The sequence below is a fragment of the Neofelis nebulosa genome, chromosome 2, assembly GCF_028018385.1.
Source record: "Neofelis nebulosa isolate mNeoNeb1 chromosome 2, mNeoNeb1.pri, whole genome shotgun sequence".
NCBI lineage: Eukaryota > Metazoa > Chordata > Mammalia > Carnivora > Felidae > Neofelis > Neofelis nebulosa.
Window position 1 is genome coordinate 92,123,027 of NC_080783.1, and position 17,473 is coordinate 92,140,499.

The 17,473-nt window shown below is 40.6% G+C and overlaps 1 protein-coding gene and 1 long non-coding RNA gene across 7 annotated transcripts in view; one reads left to right on the forward strand and one right to left on the reverse strand.

Annotated features, from left to right (window-relative positions):
• Positions 1-13,813, reverse strand: part of SPOPL (speckle type BTB/POZ protein like) — a 79,546-nt gene extending 65,733 nt beyond the window's left edge. For 3 of the 5 annotated variants that reach the window (XM_058715421.1, XM_058715420.1, XM_058715416.1), the window contains exon 1: positions 9,335-9,474. The gene's annotated coding sequence lies outside the window, so the exon portion shown is untranslated. Of the gene's footprint in view, positions 1-6,897; positions 6,979-9,334; positions 9,475-13,562 lie in introns of those variants that run through there. The other 2 variants (XM_058715417.1, XM_058715419.1) reach the window with 2 other exon arrangements.
• The window catches only part of LOC131503758 (uncharacterized), a 93,087-nt gene continuing 85,228 nt past the window's right edge, over positions 9,615-17,473 (forward strand). For both annotated transcript variants that reach the window (XR_009257584.1, XR_009257583.1), the window contains exon 1: positions 9,615-10,797. This is a non-coding gene — a long non-coding RNA (uncharacterized LOC131503758). The remainder of the gene's footprint in view (positions 10,798-17,473) is intronic.

Below are 17,473 nucleotides of genomic sequence, written 5' to 3' on the forward strand. Positions count from 1 at the left end.
TCAGTATTCTGAGTAACTATGTCACAACACAGTTGAAAGGAGATTTCAGCTGAAACTCTATACAGTATTATTTTTATGAAAATAGAAATGTAATTTAGATATCAAAGTTGTCAAGACTGCTATCTTACGTTAGTTTTAAAAGACAAATCAACAATACTTTATCTTCATTGTGTGCCCAAAATACCAAAGACCATTTGATAAGGCCCCTTTTCCCTATCTTTTAAGCAAATCATCTACTTATCCTACATCAAAAATAGCAAAATTGTTCCTAATTAACCAACATTTACACATGTAATTATGTAAAAAGCACTATTCTAAACGTAAATGTAACTCATTTACTACTTACTTACAACTCTTTCAAATGATAAGTACTGTTTCATTTCCATTTTATAGACAGGAACATTGAGGCAGAGATGGTAAGTAACTACTTAAATTCACAAAGTTGTTAAATAGCAGTCTGGATTCATGCTCTTAACCACTGTGCTATGCTGCTTAGAGAGCTCTGAAGTAAAGCAGAATTTTAGAATTCTAGAGTGTAGCAGAATTTTAGAATTCAGAAAGCTTTGAGGTAAAGCAGGATAAATTTTCATCTCATTTTGGGAGGTTAGTATTTTGAGGATCTTGGGTGCTAATCATAAAATGAGGCAGTATTAATGCCACATTTCATTAAATCTAAGATGCCCATTTTTCCCCCCGTATTTCAACATTTCTAAAGTTGATGGCATTTTACAATTATAATTGATAGTGTTCTCTCTCTCTCTGGGGTACAAAATAATATTGCATCTGGTAATTGATGGTAAGTACAATTCAAAGCCTTATAGTATTACCCGTACCTAATGGCATAAAATACCTAAAGTACTTGACATAATGTCTGATAAAAGTTCGGTAAAAAAGGGAAGTTCTGGGGGTGCCTGGGTGGCTCAGTTGGTTAAGAGTCTGACTTTGGCTCAATCATGATCTAACCATCCATGAGTGCGAGCCCTGCTGTCAGGGTCTGTGCTGACAGCTCACAGCCTGGAGCCTGCTTTGGATTCTGTGTCTCCCTCTCTCTCTCTCTGCCCCTCCCCTGCTGGTTCTTTCTCTCTCTTTCTCTCTCTCTCTCTCTCTTTCTCTCTCAAAAATAAACATTAAAAAAAAAAAAGTTTTAAAAAGGGCAGTTCTGGGGAACCTGAGTGGCTCAGTTGGTTAAGCATCCAACTCTTGGTTTAGGCTAAGGTCATAATTTCATGGTTCATGAGTTGGAACCCACATCGGGCTCTGTGCTGACAGTGCAGAGCCTGCTTGGGATTCTCTCTCCCTATCTCTCTGCCCCTCTCCCGCTCTCCCTCTAATTAAATAAATAAAATTTAAAAAAAGGGGGGGGAAGTTCTTCCCTGTAAACCAAAATGATCTATGAAAAAATTCCATGTAAAAATACCTTTACACCATAGTAAGTTGTCAGTTTCTCATATCCATGTTCAAATAAACTTGGTTATACTTTGCTAGGAAAAAATACTGGCTTCATTAGACAATTTGATATGAAACTTTTGATAAGGGACTTGCAATAGGGAAGAGCAGACAAAAAATAATGGTGAAAATAAAGACACCTGAGAAAATAAAAATCATCAAGAATAAAGCATAAACCAAGATATTCCCAAACACCATTTGATTCAAGCCAGTTCTCAAATGCCATTGATAAAATGCTCAAATTAAAAAAAAAAAAAAAATTTTTTTTTCAAGTTTTAAATAATACATTTTGAATGCAATGAGAAATGACCAATCCAGTTAATGTATGCCCACACTCCACTTGAGATCTAACAAAACTGGGAATACTAAACTTGAAGCTCAACTGCCATTTTAGTTAAAAAAAGGTTTAAACTGATCCTAATTGGGGGCGCCTGGGTGGCTCAGTCGGTTAAGCGTCCGACTTCAGCTCAGGTCATGATCTCACAGTTCGTGCGTTCGAGCCCCACATCAGGCTCTGTGCTGACAGCTCGGAGCCTAGACCCTGCTTTGGATTCTGTGTCTCCCTCTCTCTCTGTCCCTCCCCTGCTCATGCTCTGTCTCTCTCTGTCTCAAAAATAAATGAAACATTAAAAAAAAATTAAAAAAAAAAATAAACATCCTAATTGCTACCAAAATTTTAATTAAATTAAAATAAATTAACTTATTTGGAAGCTTCCTGTGTTGATACGTGCCTTCACAATTTCAGAATGAATTTATATTCAATAATGGTTTTGTGGATTTGTTTTTGTTTTTTACTTACATGATAAAAACTATTTACCTTTCAGGGGAATTTCCCACTAAAACACCAAAAATTATAACCAAATTACAAGTGAAAAAAGTGCCTTGAGTCAATTGCACTCTTTACCTTGAAAAAAAAAAAAAAAGGAAAAGAAAAAGAAAAAAAAAAAAAAAATCACTGAATTCCCTTGGGAGGGGGAGTGAGAGAAGCACAAACGCATCTACACAATAGAAAACTGTTAAATTTGCTTCAAAAAATATACCCAGAGAAGAAACAATGATTCCTTCTTTGCTAACAAATCTCTAGTATTTTAAAAGCATCATACTACTTTTCAGTCATACTACAACCTTTGAGATCTTACATTACTTAATAGGAGAGTAAACATCTCTTTTTAAATCGTCATTCCTAATTATTTTTATTCCTGTATCGAACAAAGAATGAAAACAAATATGACAACCTCAAAGGAAGATTTTCTAAGCATATTCATATCGTACAGATAAATTACACCCATTATACGTTAGTTCTAGGTATATAAACAACCTACCCCAACTATGGTCTAAGGTAATGCAATTTTATATTTGTAGACAATTTTTTTTAATCTGCTATCTTTTACCTATGTAAAGTTTTGTTTCACATACAGTAGTTACAGAAAATAATTCAGAACATAATACTAATAATTATTCTGTCCTCCTTTAGAACATGTAGGCAAGTCTGAAGAAGGCAAGAAACAGGAGCTCTACACATGTACATAAATAAAAGCCCTGAAAAAGTACACCTGTAAGAACCATCGTAATATATAAAAAATATACAGTTGCTTTACAAGAATTCAGTAAGATTTAAAGAACTAAAAACCAGGGAGAAGGCAAGAGCAAAAGATACTAAAGCCAGTAAGAACAACAAAAATAAACTTAGAGTTACAATTTTCTTTAAAAAAATTTTTTTTTAAGTTACAATTTTCTTAATACAAAATTTAAGCAAGACTGCTCAGCAGATTAGAATAGCAACATTTTGGGTGGCTCAGGTGGTTAAGAGTCTGCTGATTTCAGCTCAGGTCATGATCTCAGCTCATGAGTTCAAGCCCCATATCGGGCTCATTGCTGACAGCGTGGAACCTGCTTGGGGACTCTCTCTCTCTGACCCTTCCTCGTTCAAGCTGTCTCTCTCAAAATAAATAAATAAACTTAAAAAAAAAAAAAGGCAACATTTCTACAATAACTCACTGAATTCAGAAGAAAGTTTCGATAAAGCCCATTCCCCTCTTATTTTAAAGCAGGTGAATTCTAGGGGTGCCTGTCAGGTTTGGTTGATTAAGCAACCGACTCCTGATTTTGGCTCAGGTCATGATCTCACGGTTCCTGAGTTTGAGTCCCGCGTTGGACTCTGCATTGACAGCACAGAACCTGCTTTGGGTTCTTTCTCTTCCTCTTCTCTGCCCCCTCACCCTGCTCATGCACTCTCTCTCTCCCTCTCTCCCGATAAATAAATAAACATAAGCAGATGAACTCTAGAATATTTACTGTGTTTTTAAAATCCATTTAACATCATTTTCCCTTTTAATACACTATTTTCTAAGAGACTGATCTTGTTTGTCAATTAGGTTTGGCCTATTGCAGTATTTTTCAGAAAGTAATCCCTGCAATTAAACTGTGTCCTCCTCTGGCGCAAGAGGGTAAATCCAGAGACATTTAGACAACTACCTAAAATAGTGCTTATGGCCTCAGGGTACTGTTTCTGAGTCCAAAAGCACCATCATTGACCATATACCTGAGGTTTGGTAGCAAACTCTTAGCAATTCTTACCAAGGCCTTCATTTTCAATTCTCTACATTTGAGAAAAAGTTATACATATAAAATTTCTCCTGTAAAAAAAAAACACTAAAGCATAACAGGTATTTAAGTTACGCTATCAATCACTTAATGATTCTATAACATATAAAATATAAAGCTAACCAGTAAAAATAAAACATCACCTTGGACAATAAATGCTACAACAAAGATAATCTTTAATTTTTGAAGATACTCAGCAGATATCCCCATGTTTGGTGCCTATATGGGTGGTAATATTAATCAAAATGGCAAACAGAAAGAGGTATACAAGTTCAAGAAAAGAACTTCTGAATGGCACAGTCAAGCTCTCTAACCTATGATGCACATGCTAGAGCCACAATTCCTTGACTTTGCATGCTTCCAAAATACCTATCATTTCTTTGAACCCCTCACCACTGCATTGCCCTCTCCACCTCTCTACTTGTCTTTCAGAAACACTCTGCTCAAGTGTCATTCTCCTAAGAAAGCCTTCTCTGATGCTACTTCTCTGTGCTTCCAAGGTAACCTGAATAAGCTGCAACGACAGCACTGATCACACTATAACAATATTTAACTGTCCATTTCCCCTAGTTTCTGAAGTGTAATTGCATTTCTAAAAGTTTAGTATTCAATGCCTAATAGTACTTAAAAAGCATATTCTGTTGGAATATGCTCTGAATAAATGAGCTGTAGAAAGAATGTGAGATACTTATAGAACATCTAGATGGTGATAAATGGAAACATGGGTCTGAAGTGAGGAAGAAAGATGGCTCATGCTATAAATATAATTTTATCCTAAATTTAGGACTGTTGCTTTGGTAGATTAAAACAAATTCATCACCAACTAGTTTATGGATGGACAACTACTGAGAAATATAAAATTTTCTTCATGTTGTTCAATCAAAAGTATACTTTTTAGTTACCAACTTAATTGATTTCTCAGCTTGATTCAATAAGGTTGACATAGTTGATTACCCACTCCTTTCTTTCTCAAAGAGTCTCCTGCCTTGGGGTAAAATTTTTTCCCAACTCTGGTTACATCTTCTCAGTCTCCTTTGTTCCATTATTTTCTCCCTGATGTTTCATGTTGAAGATTCATAGGGGACTACTATATTCCTTTATTACCTCTCTCCCTAGGGAATCTCATCCCCCACTGCCCACACTAAGATATTAATTGTAAGCCATATATTAACAATTCCCAACTGAACTATCATCAATACTCTCTCTGCTTCCCAGAAACAAATAAACAAGAAACTGCTCATCTCCCCAGTATTCCCTATGTGAGGCACAAGAACCACCAACCCTAGAAATCTGCCTTCTCCTCCCTCCAGATCCCTTAGTCTAATTCACCACCAAATCCTATCAATTTTACTTCCCCCCCAATCCAGCTACTTTCTATCACTGCCATCCTGGCAAAGGTGTGGTTTATAGACCAACACTGGTCCATGAACCATTGTTACTGGTCTGAGACAAGATAAAGACAGAAACTGAGAAAAGTATTTAGAAATATTTATACCAATTTGACACTGCCACAACATTCATTTCTGTGTCATTCATATTCTGTGTCACTAAAGTACCAGTACAGATTAGAAACCAAATCAATCCAAAACAGGTTGTTCTCCACAGATGAGTTTGAGAAGCACTGGCCTAACTGGTCTCCCTGCATTTATGCTTGCCCTTCTCCAATCTGTCCTCCGCAGAGCCGCCAAGTGATATTTTATAGTAATAACGTAAGTAACTTATTCAGCCTTTTAACATTACCAAGTGGCTTCCCACTGCACTTGGGATTTAAGTACAAAATGCTTAGCAATGATTAACCATTGTGGTATGTTTTACATCACCCAGCTTCACATACTAACGTTCGTCCAGCCCCTACAGGACTTTTCAGTTCTAAAAAGCTGAAATTGCCAACATTACTTGGGTAACTCCAGTTACTCCTTCAGGTTTAGCCTAATAGTCATTTCTTCAGAGAAGCATTCCCTGATACATTAGTGGGTTTTCATTGCTTACCATAACTTTGTGTGGCAGTTATCATAATTGTGATCATTATTTTTGTAATTATCTGTTTAGTTTCTTTATGCCAATAGCTCTTGCTTCCATGAATACAGGTAGACTCCTTCGATTACCTCACCAAAGCCTAGCATGGTGCCTGGCACAGATCAGTTGTTCAATAACCTTTTCGTAAGTGAATAAAATGCAAGTATCTTCAATATCTGATCATACACAAGACTTGGGATAAGTCTGTGTACCATGCACTTTACGAAAGTTACAACTCCTTTACTTCCCTAAACAACCTAAAAAGACAGGAAAACCTCACTGTCAAAACCCAGAAAGGTAAAGAACTTTGTGTAAAGTAACCAACAAGGAACTGGAAGATCTGAGAGACAACAAAAGGTAATAGACCACAACAATACCGTCTGGCTTCATTGCTCAGAAAGCTGTAAGATTTTGTGGAAGTTAAATAATTTCTCACTTTCTCAGGTTCCTTATTTGTGAAGTGGAGATATAATAAAGCCTTCTTCAAGGGATTGTTAGGAGGTTTAAACAAGACATTAAGTTATTCAAAACAGTGCCTGGCACAGGGTTTTATAAGTGTGATTATCATTATCTGTAATATTACCAGTGCTCTCTTATAAAATAATTTTATCTGTTTACTGGCTTATTGTCTGTCAGTGCCATTCTAAAATAAATTACAAAAAAGCAGAGTTCATATTATTATTTGCTGACGGAGCTCTTCTCAGCCAGGGTTCTCGAAGAATTAAGCCCTACAGAAACTGAGTTACGTGATTATTTCCTCAGTTCTCGCTCTCAAGGTAGACAGCTAGTACCATCTCAGGTACACAGGAGAGGAGTCAATTCATTACATACCTTGGATGCCTTAGGGCATTAGGGCTTGATATTCGTTGGAACTCTTGGCTCAGAAGGGCTGCTCTTATGTATCCTCAATGCCTGGCATGAAGTAAGTGCTTATTAAATATTTTTAGAATGAATGAATATATACAAAACCAAAGGAAGAGTGCTTAGCACAGAGTAGATGCTGAGTGTCAATTTTATTCCACACCTTCAAAATTCCTATAAACTTCCAAAGTCTTTCTCTAGGAGTCATTTTTCTGGAACCAGGGCTTGTATTATTCAAAGTCAAAAATGTAGAATGTAGACAGGAGGAAAGCCAAGAGACAGAGAAACCAGTGTTGACAAAAACGATGTGGAAGATAGGTAGACTCTGGATATGTGGGGAAAAGAGTAGAGGCTATTGTAGGCCAGAGAACAGCATAAGCAAAGGTGCTGTCACTCAAAAGTTTGGAGTACATTTCATTGGTGACACAAAAAATAATTTTAAGCTATATGTGGGCAAACATCTTTATTTTGATAGTTGCATATATCACTATTTATAACAATACTAAACAGTACCTATTTGGATTTTAACTGTGTTGTTACAAAAAAAGTATCAAGAAAATAATAATGCCCAGGAAGTAAGCAGATATGACAAAAATTGTCAGCGTTTTAAAGAGTGAGTAAAATCTGGGGAACATCAAGGCATGGTCATGTTAACAAACGTAACATCTTAAGAGAGAAAAGCCACTAGTCTTTTGAATGAAGCCAACCTCATGAATAGCAATTCAATATAAAGGACAGATGGGTGTGAACAGTTTTCAGTATTTAATTTGTAGCATACTAAAATTCTTATCAGTAAAATCCTCATTTTCCACTATGATAAACCTGCTATGTATTTCAATTTCATTTATTCTCAAAACAAAGATACCTGAAGCTGGGACTGACCTGCTTGTAGCCTGGTAACTTACCTGAAAATAGGGAGCTAAAACTGCACTTTTCACACCAGAAGGAATTAATTTATACAGTAAAAGAATATGAATCATATCTACATCAAAAAAGGTGTTAGATAAAAAAGAGCAAAAAAGCAGCTTTGTATTCCCACCTTCCTTCCCCCAAGTTAACCTACCATTAGCCAAACCAAGTTAAGCTAAGAGATGGTAAAGAATATTTACCGTGCCAGGTACTGTTGTATTTTACCTGCATTAAGTTATGCAATTATCACTACCATCTTATCAAGTATATCACTATCCCCATTTTATAGTTGTAAGAATACTGAGGCATAAAGAAATTAAGTAACTTGCCCAAGGCCAGAGCTGGTAAATGGCAAGGCTGGGGTTTAGATCCTAGCAGTTTGGCTACATCTGAGCTTTGAACCATTAGGCACCATTTCTCTCAAGAATAAACAGGATGATAATTTGAAATATTCCACCTTTCCCATTATGGCAGCGGAGATGTAATTTTCCAAAGTATAAACCTTTTATTACTTAAACTTTCTAAGAAACAGTGGATTCTGAAGTTGCAAGGAAAAATCGGGAAGACAAGTACTATAAAGGATATCTAGGCCCAGGATTATTCAAATATAGACAAAAAATCAAAACCCTAAAAAGTATGGCTGAATGACACAATTCACAGAGAAAGAAGCCAAAAGTTAGGCCAAGCAAAAGGTGAATCTTATGTCTACTGAATCTACTGCTCTGAAGGAGAAAACTCGATCATTCCCTTCCCTTTATTCAGCACACATAGACTCAAGAGGAAGAAGAGTTAACAGAAAGGATAGCACAAGGGAATAAAAGGGGAAAGTGAAGACTTGGACCCTGAATCACAGAGTTAGCTTAATGTAACCTGGTGAACCTGAAAGAGAATCTGTGACACGGCAATGTGTGCTTGGAGGGAGAGGTAGGTTGCATGAACACCGCAGTAAACACTGAATGGTCTGGCTGGAGAGCGGAGAATTTACCCTAAAATAGGCTTAATGGGAATAACTTCACACATACATATGTTTCGGATGAGAGGTGTGGGTGAGGACGCTGGGGGGTGGGGGTGGGGCTGGGGCTTCCCTCTCTGGGCTGTACTCCCGGTGGGGAAAATAAAAGGGCGGGAGTGGAGGTATACAGGTATAGAGGAGGCCGACTGGAGAAGGAAAGGGGCGAGGCTTGTGGAGGAAAGTCTAGGGGATCCTGGTAGGCGGAGGCTGGGAAATCGATGGGGGGGCGGGGGATCGCCAGGGGAAGCAGAGACTAGCGAGGGGGAGGACGGGCCCGGAGGGCGGAGGGTGGGGCTGGGGCGGAAGGCAGCCCTGAGAAAGGGAAGGCACGCCGCCGGAGCAGGGGTCCCGGGCCAAAAGGGATGGGGGCGCAGTGAGTGAGAAGAAAGCCGCCTCGCTCCAGCGCAGGCGAGTGGGAGGGGTGAGGGGTTGGAGGAGCAGGCGACCGAGGTGCGGCGGGGACCTCGGAGGGGGAGGGGCACCTACCCTGACGTGCGGGGCGGCGGCGGGCAGTCCCGGCAGCGGCTCCTCTCCCGCTGAGGCGGCGGCTGCGGCGGCGGCGGCAGCGAAGGTGATGGCGGCGAGTCCCTGTGGCGGCCGCCTCCACCGAGCCGCATCCCTCCTCCCCGGCCCGCCCTGCTTCCCTATCTCCCGCTCCTAAACTTCTTCCCCGGGATAAACAAACCCGCCGCCAGGGGCGGCCGCCTCCGCTGCTCCCGCCCCCGCGCAGCCCCCCCCTTCCCGGCCCCGGGCCCGTCCGGGCTCCGGCTTCCGAGTTGCGACTCCAGCCCCAGCCCCAGCCTGCGAGGGCGCGTGCGCGCGGCGGCGGCGTGGGCTCGCAAGGCTCTTCCTCCCTCCCTCCCGCGCCGGGCACTTCCGGGCCGGCCCGGATCCGTCGCCGGGTTTTGGAAGCCACCGCCGCTCCCTGCGCCAGGCGCTGGGCTCTCAGCAGGGCGCGTCCGCCCACCGGCCGCTGTGGAGAGGATGAGTTACCTCGCCTGGCGGGGATCTCCTACGACCCAGCCTTAAACTTTCCTTACCTAAAAAGCCCACTGATAACGCCTCTTAAATCGAGAGACGTAGGGTGCGAAAGGAGGCCAACTGTTTCTCCGTACGATTTCCTTGAGGTTGTAGCAGACTAGAAAGCCAATATGCAACTTTTACTGAACCCTTGTTGCGAGCCCGTAACTATGTGAAAGGCTAGAACAAAAACAGCAGTGTACGTCTCCAGCTAGAAATACAGACAACTCTGGGTAGGCAAATGAAGTGCCACAGTGGAACGGTTTTCGGTTAGAGAAGATGAGCCTCAAAAGGAAGTCTCAGGCCTAGGAAGGGAGGGGGTCCGCCGAGAGGCAGCCGAGGTTGCTTGCAAAGCTCTGAACAGGTGGCATCCCATGACTGACTTGGGTAAATTATGCTGTATCTAAGCAAATGTCTGAAGAGATGAGGAGACTGCCTTATGGAGTTTAAAGAAAGGTGAAAACAGAACGTCATTCAGCATTCGTGAGAGAAAACTTGTAGCTGCCAAGAATATTCTCCTTTAAAGAGGTTTGAGGGACCAAAACAGGCACGAATAACATTGAAGGACCCCCGCCCCCATTCCTTTCACTTTAACAGCGCATCAGTGAACTGTTTACCTCCTTTCCCCCAAAAAAAGAGAGGTGGAAGAAAAACATTATTTTGAGCACTGTAATCAAAGACCTGTACGATCTTTTTAAATCCTCTCAACTTCATTGCAGTTCCAAGGTGGAGATTATTCCCACCTTACAGATAAAGCAACTGAGGATCAGAAGTAATAAGTAACTCATTCAAGGGTGAGTGGAGTTTGAATACTGGGAAAGCAGATTTCCCTCGCTTCAAATTAATACTACTTTAACTACCTTATTCAACGTATTTAACACCCAAAACGTGTGGGATACAACCAGCATCAAAGATTTTCAGAAAAAAAGGTAAGATCAGCATAACCATAAAATTCAAAATTGACTTAGCCAAAAGTTAAAAAGCAGAAGTGGAAATGACCGTTATTATGCTAGGGACTGGCGGGGAGAGGAAATATTAGTGAAAAAGTTCACATCCAAACATAAAGAAAAAAGTTAAAACTAGTTGCTGTACTCTTGTAGGTCTCTGTTAACTTTATGATATGTGACAGTGAAAATTATGTTAATTTTTGCCCAGGCCTTATAGCTCTTTCAACCCCTTAAGATTCTGTCACACCCTCTCTTCCACTGATCACTCGTTGTTAGGCACTAATGCATGTAATATACTCAGTCAAATTATAGTAAATCCTTGAGGTAGATTTTCAGTTGGGAATTAAGAAACGAGTGGGTACTTGGCTTACCCTTGACACTTGACTGGTTTCTAGTTAGGGGTGATTTTACTATAAGGATGTCAAATAGCTCCTCACAGTATTCTCACAGAGTCCTTTCCCTAGGCTTGATCTCTGTGTAGTGTTATGACATACCATTCTTTTTCTTGGTGACTTCAGCCTCTGATAAAGAATAAATATGGCTTAGGGGTGCCTGGGTGGCTCGGTCGGTTAAGCGTCCAACTTCGGCTCAGGTCATGATCTCTCGGTCCGTGAGTTCGAGCCCCGCGTCGGGCTCTGTGCTGACAGCTCAGAGCCTGGAGCCTGTTTCAGATTCTGTGTCTCCCTCTCTCTCTGCCCCTCCCCTGTTCATGCTCTGTCTCTCTCTGTCTCAAAAATAAATAAATGTTAAAAAAAATTAAAAAAAAAAAAGAATAAATATGGCTTGTAACTAATGCTAATAATAAAACTGTGATGGTTTGGCAAAGTAAAAGATGGCTCTACGGTCAGTAAGCTTGGATTAAAGCTTGTGCTATAGTACCAATTCCCTAAAGAACTACCTTTCTTGATTTGATTTCGAAGTTATTGGATACCTATTGAAAAACTACACTATTATAGGCTATAGTTTATTGCCGCCATAAGTGGTTTTTATACAGGTAAGTAACAGCTTTATCACTAGTATAGAGCATCGTATGCTTCCACCGGTCATTTATCAGGTTTGCATTGCTTGAGGCATTAACCATTAGGGTCATCCAATTCCTTAGACAACAGGAAACTTTTGGTGCTCATTTTTCTGTTCATTGTCAGTTTTCTATAGAAAACCATCCAGGTGTCTCAGTGGACAACTTAGAAGTTCTACTTATTGTAATTAATAGGTTGCCAGTTAGTAAAGATCAGGAGAATCATTTTCTGAGCTTCATGAGCACAGATCAGAACTAGCCTGTGGATCTTCTTGACCCAACTCTATGGGGCTCATCTGAAGACATGCTTTTTAGCAAACACAATATAATTCATGAATCCTAAGTGAGGTACTCTCTGTGCTTCCCTGGACATTTTGCTATTACCCTCCCCCTTCCTAAAGTGGTCCACCAAACTCTTCTCTCCTAGTGAGCTGGCTTCCCCATATTTTTCTAACTTATCCCCTCCTATCTTGAATTCTCTTCAAGGGAACCAAACTCATGCCTTACTTTCATAAACTAACACTTGTGATCAAACATTTAACATAACATGTAGCTTTTGGAATTTATTTTGAAAGAAAAGAACTTGGTTGTTCATTATTTATTACTGTTATAAACTTTAGCTTCTTTATTTGAAAGAAAACATTAAAGCTCTTGTTTAATAACTTGTGAGTTATTTTACATGTAATTTCATTTTCTCTCACCATGTCTCCATTTCTTTCTGGTTTTTTACCTTGCTTGTGAATTCCTAGTTTTGTAGTACTTTTGCATTATATGATACTCATCTATTAAAGATCTGAAAACTTGGGGTACCTTAGTGGCTCAGTTGGTTAAGCGTCCGACTTCAGCTCAGATCATGATCTCACAGCTCACGAGGTCCAGCCCAGTGTCGGGCTCTGTGCTGACAGCTCAGAGCTGGAGCCTGCTTTAGTTTCTGTGTCTCCCTCTCTCTCTCTCTCTCTCTCTGCTCCTCCCCATGCTCGCTCTCTCCCTCTCTCTCTCTCAAAAATAAGTAAACATTAAAAAAATTTTTTTTGAGGATCCAAAAACTTTAGAATTCTAAATTAATACTTAAAACCCTTGTGTACTGATGCCTATAGCAAGAAAAGATCAGTAAGTTTGATATACTTATTATTGAAAAATCATTCCCAGAAAACTGAGATAGGACCCGCCCAGAATTATGAGAACAGGATCATTTTTGTTTAAGTCCTTCCTTGGCACCCTTATTTTCATGTCCCCAGCCACATTATGTCAAATATTTTAGGATACTCTCTTGTTTCAAATTAAATATGCATTCATGTATTTAATGCTTTGGTCCTTTGGCTAATCTGTGAGGTCTCCTATAAGAGATGATTTTTGCTGATTTTCTTCTATCACCATTTGAAGAATAAGGGTTGAGTTGCAGTTCACTGGTTGGCATTGTTACATTTTATAGCCACTCAATTAAATATTAATTTTAATCAGTTTTGAAACATTCTGAGGCTCTTAAAACATTAGTTATCCCTAGATTCTGGATCACTAATACCCAATGAATGAGAAAGAGCAATACTGTACCTCTACCTAGGCAATAAATGGTCTTGGAAAAACCTTGGTTACCCTATCTACAAGTTCTCTATTTACAACTATTAATGAGAAAAACAACAAAAATGATCTCTGTGACAGGATTATCCAAAGCTTCCATAGCATCCCTCCAGGCATTCCCTGAGAACTTGCTCTCTTCAAGGTTACTTACAGCTGCTGGAAATCATTTACTGTGCCAGGATCCAGGCGGCTGCTGCTGCCATGATCTAGTAGTCCCTAGTGACCTCTGTCTTCTTCAGCTTGGCTAGCTAAGCTCTTTCTCCTCTGCTGGTGTCCTGGCCCTGCCCCTGCTCTGCTCTCAGGTAACTTGAGAAGTTGTGGTTGATTCTGGACCTTGGAAATAGTCCCAAGGGAAGCCTAGAGCTCTCCACTGTGCTCTCCAGCTAGAGGTCACCAGCCTCTGCAGCAGCCTCAAATAGCTCTAGAAGTACAGCTACTCAGTCTCCTCCTCTTTTATCTCTGCTCAGTCATCACAATGTCTCCAGGTCAGGGTCTTTGGTCCCCTCCCAGAGAGACACACCCTTCTGCCTATCAGGGCAATTTATGGCTGGGGGAGTTTACTTAAACATCTGCCCCTGCAAAGCCCATTGGATGGTTCCCTGTCTAGCTTTGTCCTTGAAAATTGGGATCACTTCAGTTTACTCCCCTCTGACCGTGACTTAAACAACAGCTCCGTGGCCATTTTCTCTGGACACATTAAAGGGCCCTGCCTCCAGAATAATCTCCAATGACCTCCTGTTTCACTCAAAGCCACCACTCCTCTTAAGAGGCCCTGCTCCCAGACCCCTGATCTAGTAGTCCCAGAGGTCCCATTGCATGAGCTCCAGCAATGTTCCTAGGATTGCCCAGTAGCCAATCACGCTAGGTGAACCTGGGAGCCTTAGAACCTCTGTGCACCCAGTGTTCCTTGACTCACTGATTTTCACTGCTTCGCTGCTTTAGAAGGACTGAGTTCTCAGCTCAGTCCTCTCTTCCCTTGTGCCACCTACCCCCTTTAGAAACTAAGACCTGCTGTCTAGCTGTTACCAATTCTGCATTCATACCCCTCCAGAACATCAAGTGGCCACCTACCTCCAGATGGTTCTTTCTGCTAGTCAGAGCCCTCTGCTGCCAGCCTGCCTGCCAGTTTGGAAACCCTGGTTTGGCCATTTCCAAAATTAGAAACGAGACTGTGCCATCTTCAGGGACACTGCTGCACCTCCCAGCACCCGGTCAAACCCAACCTCCGCATCTGGCTCAGACACCCTTCCCCAAGCTTCCCTCTTCTCCCCACCCCCACATTTTTGGGCTTCGTGATTTGGGTTTCTGCCTTCCTCTCCTTGCCTGCCCATCCTTACTGAATTTCTAACACATTCTTGACCTTCCCTGCCTGAACTATGCCAGGCTAAAGATGGACCAACTCAGGGCTACATAATCCCTGGAAATTCTTTTAGAGGCCTTATCCCACATCCTGTCAAACACGAAAATATAACCATACCCCACATGAAAAATACAATGTCTGGTTATGCAAAATGAAAGAGATTCATATAATTTTCCTCTTGAAATATTTATTAATGTCATTTAGCATTTTTCTGCATATTTTAGAGCCAAGACATTTTCTTTTCCTGCACTCAATCTTATAAAACCTGGAAAAGCTTACAGGCTCTGGGGGCTGTGCCTTTATTTAGTGAGAACCCGAACCTTAAAAGGATTTAAAAAATGGCTCTGGAAGGGAAGGACATAAGCACTTCCACACTTGATTCAGGTTCAAGCCCTCCCCTCTACTTCCTGTCATCACTTAAATCTTTTTCTTTTCCAGTTTTTAATAGCTGGGCTTCTCTGTTTGATCCCCTGTCTCAGTCATTCACGTTTTATTCACTCTGTTCACACAGACACTCCTTTTATTACAAATGCCAGCTGGCCTGGTGGGATTTCACAGCATCACAAGACCCTGGATTTGCTTTCACAGTGCTCCTTCTACCACTGTGGGCCCACCATTACTATCTTAAAGCCCCCGGCCCCCAGGAGACCACAGCTTTGGATTAAGCATTTGTTTGCTTGACCCTGTAGCTATGATGATGTTGCACATCGGACTCTCGTAAGTCTGCAGCTGCATCCAGCTCTCTGGTGGCTCCTCCATTCAAAGTGACAGGTCCAGTACTGCATTTTAGATGCTATAGTCTTACCCTGTGTGCTGGGACTGACCAGTGAGGCCCACTTGTATCTGAGGCAGGATAGCTACCAGAAATCATACTTTACATTTTTATATTTAAGTGCCTTGTTCACATTTATCTACTTTAGGTATCTCCTTCCCTGGAGGCCTTTTATGCCTCAGTTACAAACAGTATTACTGCTATACTTTTCTGGAGGTTTTTGTGATCACCCACTATTGCAGATGGAGAGTATATATAAGAAACCAAATGTCCCCAGTAATTATCCTAGATTATGTCTCTTCTAAATATTAAGCATTACTTAACTGAAATAGCCACTAGAAGTTTGGCTTTTACTTTCTATGATACCTTGTTTTTTGGTAGTGATTCTACAATTTCAGTATACTTCTTAAAATCAAATTATGCATATTCAGTGCACATAGTGAACCAGTTAAGGAGAGTCTACAACAATACATTCTTGCCTCTTTAGTCTACTTTCTCAGTTTTGTTTTTTCCCAGAAAGAAAATTAGGCTGGCCTTTTAAAAATTGTGTTCTGCTGTAGTCTACGAATTTGAGAGGAAAAGGTGACAAATGTTTTCATTTTCATGTTGTCAAGAGCTCAGCAAGAAATTGCTTCTACTTTGAATGTAGAGCCTACTGTGTGCAAAAGAGATGTGACAAAATCCAAGTGTCCTTTCTGAACACCTATTAGAGCTGGGTTGTTTGTTTCTTTTTTTTTTTGTTTGTTTCTATTTTTTATTTCTCTCAGTTGTAATTACTTAGGTCTAGATATTTACACAAAATGTTTTTGTGCTTCATCTGTCAAATTCCTTTTCTGAGTTTGATTTTTAGTGTACTTATTTGTTTGGTCCAGGGTAAATCTAAGATGTTTTTCTTACCTTGAAGGAAAAGGTGATTTAGTACTGGAATGTTTACTTGATGTCTTGATCTAATTTGTGGTATCCTCGCATTGGCAAAATGCCCACAGGCCAATGTGATGGTTCTGAGCTTGTATCCTTCAGATCCTTCCCTTACTTTTCTCTGCTCCAAATCTTAGTCAGTTCCAGGTTGTTTCCCAAGCCCCTGTGTCAGCTGACTACCTGCTGGGTTAAGCCAGGAACCTACTATCAGGAACCTCGAGGGTGGGAGGAAGGGAGAAACCAGTGTATTTCTCCCCTTCTCTTTCTGCCATAGGCATTGTTCCCTGCAACAACTAAGTATCCTCCCACGTCCCATCTCCTGCTGGATAAGTCTACCATGGAATTAGCCCTGGGCCCTGGCAATACCTTTTCCTCTCTCTTGTCTGTTTAAAAGTGCTATGGCTTCCTTTGGTTGCTAATCCCTGGATTCTCAGTTTTTCCATCACCTATACAATAAGATTCCTTGTATCAGATTCTCTGTTTGAAGTAATGAATGTGGTTTCTTTTTTTCTGGTTGGACTCAGCACATTTATCCATTTTATGTTTTCATAAGAATCTTTTCCTCTTTGTTGGACAAAGAATGATTTTCACAGAGAAGTAATAGTCATTTTAAACTTATGGATCTGTCTGTACTTATCCACATGTCTTGAGTAATGTCTTTGTTCTTTCTCCTTATCTCCCATACTTGCTTCCCACTTCCCATAATACCCAACCTATTCCCTTTTCTCTGCCACTTTCCATCCTTAGAGCATATGACATCTATCTTCTGGAGTCATATCACCATGGATGCACAATGATTTGGTTTTTTAATGTTTAAATTTCTTTTTATATAATGTTCTTAACAAGAATGCCACAGCTGTAGGATACCAAAAAAGGGCACTGGATTTTTCATCCAGAATCTGAATCTGCGTGACCTTGCTCGAATTCCTAAGCCTCTTGTACAATAGGGCCCTTGGTCATAAAACAGGAAAAATATAACTTCATCAGATCTAAGAGCAAATGAGATTAAAAC